At 42.4% G+C, this 6,863-nt stretch overlaps 1 pseudogene across 1 annotated transcript; it reads left to right on the plus strand.

Moving 5' to 3' along the window:
* The first annotated feature begins 4,925 nt into the window (after positions 1-4,925).
* Positions 4,926-6,663, plus strand: LOC308626218 (ADP-ribosylhydrolase ARH3-like; annotated as a pseudogene). The gene has a single exon. The product of its transcript is annotated as an ADP-ribosylhydrolase ARH3-like (transcript).
* Positions 6,664-6,863: the final 200 nt, after the last annotated feature.

Consider the following 6,863-nt stretch of genomic DNA (forward strand, 5'->3'; position numbering starts at 1 on the left):
TTATAATATTTTTTCAAAGGAAAATTAAAGTCTCTTATAGTTCCCATCACTTCTCGCCATCTTGCCAAAATCCTGCTTACTTATTTATTCTTCAGAGGTAGTTACTGTGAAGTTTGGGGGTCAGTATCTTTCTAGAATTTTTCCAGACTATGGAAATGTAAAAATATAACATTTTTTAACACGAATTAAAATATATATCCTATTTTGCTACTTGTTTTTTTTCCATTAAAGTCTGTTGTGGGACAAGTTTCTGTAGCTAGAATTTTCAGAAAATATAATTATGAAGAATCAATCAATGTACAAGGTACGGTAGATCAAGTTGCTATGTTACGAGAGGATCAAATTATTTGCTCTCTGTAGGTCTATAGTGTGGTTAGGAAAAAAGCACTAATGTTAGTGAATCAGAACAATTAAGAGCTGAATTGCCAGGGGTGACTTTATGTGTGGTTTGGTAACGAAGACCTGTGAGATATATCAGTTAGGCTTGATTGCCAAAAAGTTGTTTATATAAGAAGGGGCAGTTAAAATGCAAAGAATCAGGACAAGTAAAACAGAAGTGGTGGTGGGATGGTCCTAAGTGTTGCAGCTTTTCACAAGCAGGAACAAAGTCATAATAATAAGAATGGCAGAACTGAGCGAGGCATCTGGAAGGATAAATTAAAAAACTGGTCGGGGGGGAAGGCGATTGTTTGGGATTAGTGGGAAACCCATTGGATTAGTGGGAGAGTGGTAGTACATTTGACATGAAGGCAGATAAATTTAGACTTGAATTTAAATGTTTAAATAAAATACTTAAATAAAAAGAACAATGAAGACACTATGTAATATGGCCAAGAAGGAATATCTTTCCTTTTCACACTTATCTAATAGATACCTCATCTTTTTGAAAAGCAAACACACATACACACACAGAGCCCTTCCTTTTCAAGCAGTTTCATAAGAAGAGTAATTTTTAACAGTATCTAATTTTGTAGGATGCATATTTCAGTAATTAATATTTAAATTTGAACTAGCATGATTTTATTATGTGATAATCGAGAAACTGAGCTATTGATTTGCATAAGAGTTAAACCCAGGGGACTAGATGTATGGATTTAGAAACTATTTCGGGTATGTGTTGAAGTATAATTTGTATCTATATTTTTTCTAATAAGACAGTTCATTCTGAACCGCAATCAACTCACCACTTGTCACTCATTAACTACCGTTCATGGTAGTAGTTTTATTTTAAAAATATACAAATGGAATAAGGCATATGTTTGGTAATTTTCCAAGAAGAAACTTTTTCTGGCAAAATTATATATGTATATATATTTTTCCTTTGGCCCACAGGATTCCTGAACATTATGGCATCAAAGTATAATCATCGTTGTCTAAGATTCCAGCACTGGATAAGCAGTGTTAGCTGGTTTTGAAACTGACTGAACAGTTAGCGAGATTTGTTTACTTCTGCTTCTCAGATGAAGATCAAATGAACAAATTCCAAGCGAATGGTATAATAGAAGGAGACAAGAGAAAATGAGTAACAATATCCTGCTGCTGACCTTTCCCCCTGTATTAAGATGTGATGTTCAAGGATAAATATGATTTTCCCAAGGAAAGCAGCAGAATGTTATGGTGTTACAAATGTGTATTTTTATGCCCTTAAGCCTTGTATAATGTGGTTGATGATCTTCATAAGAGAAGACAGCAGCACACTCTTCATAGGAGAAGACAGAACCTCTCCAGGCTTTATATAATAACAAAAGATGTTGGGTGTGTTTTGTTTAGTCCCTTTCTAAGTACTATACAAATTTAAATACGTGATTTGTTTAAAAAATTTCTGAAAGGATGAATTAAATCATTTTCAATAGGATGGAAACATCTTAAAGGCAGAAATTTTGAAAAAGCCAAAGAAGACCTCTATCTACACATACTGCCCAATCTAACTCAGCCTTGTTTTTCAAAATCCAGCTTGTATTTTAGGATTTAAAAGTATTATACCTAAAACTTTCCTCTCTCCCTCTTTCCCATGTTTCTTCCCCCTTTTTCCCCAAGATTTACACTGTTGAGAATTTGGTCTACAAGTCTGGGGCAGTTTATGGGCACCATTTGTTTTGGTCTACTAATCTTTCCCAGGCTCTCCCTATTTTTAAGACACATTCTAATTTGGAGTCACATGGATCATTTATAAGGAAATGCCTTTTTGTAATCCACTTGCCCCTACATATATTTTTATTCGTAATATTTACACAGCTAATTTGACCAGAGGAGAAACTGCTCTTGGAACATGAGTGATTTCTGCACAGAGAACAAATTTAGTTCCAATCAAGATCTCCATGATTAGGAACGGGTGTGCAGGGTAATTTGGAATTCAGGGCAGCTACCAATGCAGCACACACATAGGTTTTTAGAGGGGGTGGTGAACTGTTGAAAAGAAACTGGCTAAGATTTGAGCATCATTTGAAGTGGAAAAAGAAAAATAGCTTGTTTGGGGGCTTCCTGCCATTTTCTTCCTTTGGTAACTGAAAGGTTTTTTTGTTTGTTTGTTTGTTTGTTTGTTTTGTTTGTTTTTTCTGGTTTGGGAAAAAAGTGAGGCACTGAGGACTCTAATCATAACAAAAAATGGTTCCTCTATAAGCAGGGGATATCTGTCCAGTACACCTCAGAAAAATCAGATATAGGAAATTATAGATGGACTCATAGCTAGGATTAGAATAAGAGGAATAGAAGATTACAGTGTTCTGTAATCCAAAATGTTTGATACTGGGTTGTTTAGAATTGTTTTGGCTACAAGTAATACAAACCTGACATAAACTGGCTTCAGATAAAAGAAAATTATAATATTACATCCTAGAAATCCCAGAAGTAAGTGAGACTTCAGGTCTGGCTAGTTTAGTAACTTGTAGATGGCATTGGGGCCAGAGTTCTTTGCACTGTCACACTCTGCCTGGGACCATCCAGGCTGTTTCCTCTCCTGGGTGTGAGAGAACATCCAGGGGTAGTCAGGACTGTCCCTTCCTGGGTCACTTCCAGTGGCAGAGAGACAAAAAGAATCCTCTCTTTCAAGCAGGGTAAGGATCTTTCCCTTCAGTCTGGCTACACTTTTGACTCCACAGGAACAGTCAGGAGAAAGTCACATGCTCAGGGACTCAGAGTAGTTGAGATCTACCCTAGGAGCTGGGCCGAGTCTCAGCTCCTGTTTTGTTCATTGTAGTATTGAAATACTATTTGTTTGCTGCCATTTGTGGAAAATATTTTTGTGTGCCACAACTTAAATTTTATTCTTATTTGAGAGAATGGAGTTAGTACTGGGAAGTTAGTACTTTTGCAGTATGGGACTGGGAACTGGGGACAAAGAATAAAAGTAATAGAACTATATGATATATACGTTGATTTGTGGGGTTCATCTGGGAAGCTAACCTCCTTTAAAAGTACCGCTTCTGTGGAATAATGCATTCTAAATTTAAAAAAACCTCAACTTCCAATTGAGTAGGCTGTGTTTATTCCCTATATTTAACACAGAGTCTGGCATGGGAATAGGTGATCAATAAATATATGTTGAAAACATGTATGACTTTGGAAATACAACTCATTTGTAAATTAAGAATGGCTGTCTGGGGCTTCCCTGGTGGCGCAGTGGTTGAGAGTCTGCCTGCCGATGCAGGGGACACGGGTTCGTGCCCCGGTCTGAGAGGATCCCACATGCCGCGGAGCGGCTAGGCCTGTGAGCCATGGCCACTGAGCCTGCGCGTCCGGAACCTGTGCTCCGCAACGGGAGAGGCCACAACAGTGAGAGGCCTGCCTACCGCAAAAAAAAAAAAAAAAAAAAGAATGGCTGTCTGCAACACAACCCCTCTTTCAAGGAACTTTCATTGGGAGATAATGGCATATATAAGAAAGTATTAGTGATCAATAGAAGGAAGAGTATAATAAAACACTAAATCGAATACTACCAAGAACTCCAAGTATACAGTGTGGCCATTAAGATCTAAGAGCAACAAGGGACAAAGATAGAAATTATTGCCAGAATATGTATTTTTTGGAAGTTAAAGGAATGTTGGACCTGAAAAAAAAATAAAAGGGACAATCAATATTTTACAGTATTTTTAAAACTATAACTTAATAAACTGAAATTTAGAAGAATTCTCACCCTATGTTTGGTAATTAGGTTCTATAGCTACAGGTGTATGCTAAAAGTATCAATAATAATTTCTTAAATCAAACTGGTATTGTTAACATGTGGTCAAATATTTTTTCAGCCATGTGATTGCAACATGTGTTAGAATTTCATCAGCAATAATTTTAAGAAAAATATTTTTCAGTTTGAAGAACTCACATCGTCAAGGACAATGTCCTAGATGTACTTTATTTCTTTAGAGCACAGCAGGACCTGGTCATGTTGGAGTAGGTCATTGCCGTTGAGTAATGAATTGAGGAACCTAGGAAGCCTCTCTTGCCTCAAAATATCTCTTCTATTCTACTGTCTCCCCAGCACAATGTCACCACCAGATAGTCATTCCTTTGAGTCAGCCTATGTGCTCTTTTGAAAAGCTAGTCATTCATCCCTTAATATAAAAAGAGCCCTAATATATTCTTCCCTCTATAATTAAACCTGGTCACTGGGGGAATTCATTAACACATTACTGTTGATTGACACCTGCCATGAACTGGACATTATGTAAATCTCTTGGTTACAAAGATAGATGTAAGCAGTCTCTCTTTGCTTTTTTTTTTTTTAGAAGCCCATCATTTAGTTGAAAGGCAAGCTTAAACCCTGTGATGGGATGGGAGGTGTTGCAGGGACGGCAGCGCTGATACACATACTAGGGAGGAAGCAGTGACTGTTTTGTGAGGATTTGGAAGTCTAGCATAAGGCAGATGGCAAAAAGAAGGCTCTGAGTTTTGGTGGGATGAAATTTCTAGGATAAGAAATAGGGACAGATGTGGCAAGATGAAGTAAAGATAGCCCAGGTCGTATCTTAATTATTTAAAAATAATTTTATACGTGAAACCTTTTATTAAGGCATCTCTTAAATTGAGAGCTTCGTGTAACATTTGTTTTAAATTTAGAATCAAGATTGTAGTCAAACGGCGGCCGGTCCGCGCGGATGGCGGCGGCGGCGGCGGTGATGACGGCGGCGGCCCGCTCCGTCTACCGCTTCCGGGGGTGCCTGGCGGGCGCGCTGCTCGGGGACTACGGACTACGGCGTGGGCGCCGTCGAGGAGGCGCACGACACCGCCGACCTGACTTCAGTCCTGCATCAGGTCCAGGACCTGGAGCTGGACCCCGGCTCGCCGGGGAGCGCGCGGCCAGAAGCACTCTGCTACACCAACGACACGGCCGGCCGTGGCCGGGGCGCTGGTGCAGTCCCTGCTGGCCAAGGGGGCCTTCGACGAGGTGGACACGGCTCACAGGTTTGCTCAGAAGTACAAGAAAGACCCTGACGGGGGTTATGGTGCTGGAGTGATCACCGTTTTCAGGAAGCTCCTGTGCCCCAAGTGCCGCGATGGCTTTGAGCCGTCCCAGCCCAGTTTAATGGCAAAGGCTCCAACGGCAATGTGGGCGCCATGCGGGGGCTGGCAATTCCCCGGCCTATAACAGCGTCCAGGATGTGCAGAAGTTTGCCCGGCTCTCGGCCCAGCTGACACACGCCTCCTCCCTGGGTTACAAGTGTGCCATCCTGCAGGCCCTGGCTGCGCACCTGCCTTTGCAGGGTGAGTTGTCCTGTGAGCACTTCCTTGGACAACTCCTGGCCTGTATGGAGGAGCTGGAGAGTGACACCCAGTCCGTGTCAGGTGCCCGGGAGTTGGGCATGGAGGAGCGTCGTACTCCAGCCGACTGAAGAAGATTGGGGAGCTTCTAGAGCAGAACGCAGTGACCAGAGAGGAGGTGGTGTCTAAGCTAGGGAATGGCATCGCTGCCTTTGCACCGCCATCTATTGCTTCCTGCGCTGCATGGAGCCTGACCCCGAGATCCCCTCTGCCTCCAAAGGACTCTCATCTATTCCATCTCACTTGGTGGGGACACAGACACCATTGCCACCATAGCTGGGGCCATTGCTGGCGCCTACTATGGCATGGAACAGGTGCCAGAGAGCTGGCAGCAAAGCTGTGAGGGCTATGAGGAGACGACGTCCTGGCCCAGAGCCTGCACCGGGTCTTCCAGAAGAGTCTGTGAGGGCCACAGTTGCTGGGGCTCTGCCATACCCAGCAGAAGCAACTACAGCTCGGATTGGAAACCCTGGGCTCCCTTAGCCTTGGCTCCCTGCCTTGGTCTTCCTGCGGTGTGGCCGGAGTGCACCCTTGGGGCTGGGGACTCCTTTGGGGAGGTCACTGAACAGTGGGGGAGGGACAGGTGCCTTCTGGTGCTGCGTTCCTGGCTTCTGCAGAGCCTCGGTGCTCCTGGCTCCTCTGTCAGACATAAGGGACCGGGGCTGGTTTTATTTTGGAGCAGTACTTGTGGTGTTTTCCTTTATTATCTAGGACATGGGATTTGGGGAGGTGGAAATGATCTGCAGCATCATTTCTCCTTGTTGGGATTTAACCAGTTTGCCAGGAAGTCTGCCTTTGACTGCACAGGGCCCCTGAGTGCCAAGTTTATATGGATCAGGAGGTGGACATGTGAATCTAGCTGACCTAAATGCACACCTGGCCCTTGGCTGTCATGGGTCTTGTTAACAGCTTCCAGACGAAGTCACAGAGCAATAAACAGTTTTTTAAATCCCACCCCCCCAAAAAAAGATTGTAGTCAATTAATAACCCTTGCAACAGAATGTGTAAGACAAATATTACAAGATATGTCTGAATATTGTGTTGATGTCACTTTTGTTCTCCTTCATCTCCCAAATACATAACAGATGAAGGTAAAGTGACAGACATGT

Source organism: Mesoplodon bidens (assembly GCF_964165515.1).
Source record: "Mesoplodon bidens genome assembly, chromosome: 12".
Lineage (NCBI taxonomy): Eukaryota > Metazoa > Chordata > Mammalia > Artiodactyla > Ziphiidae > Mesoplodon > Mesoplodon bidens.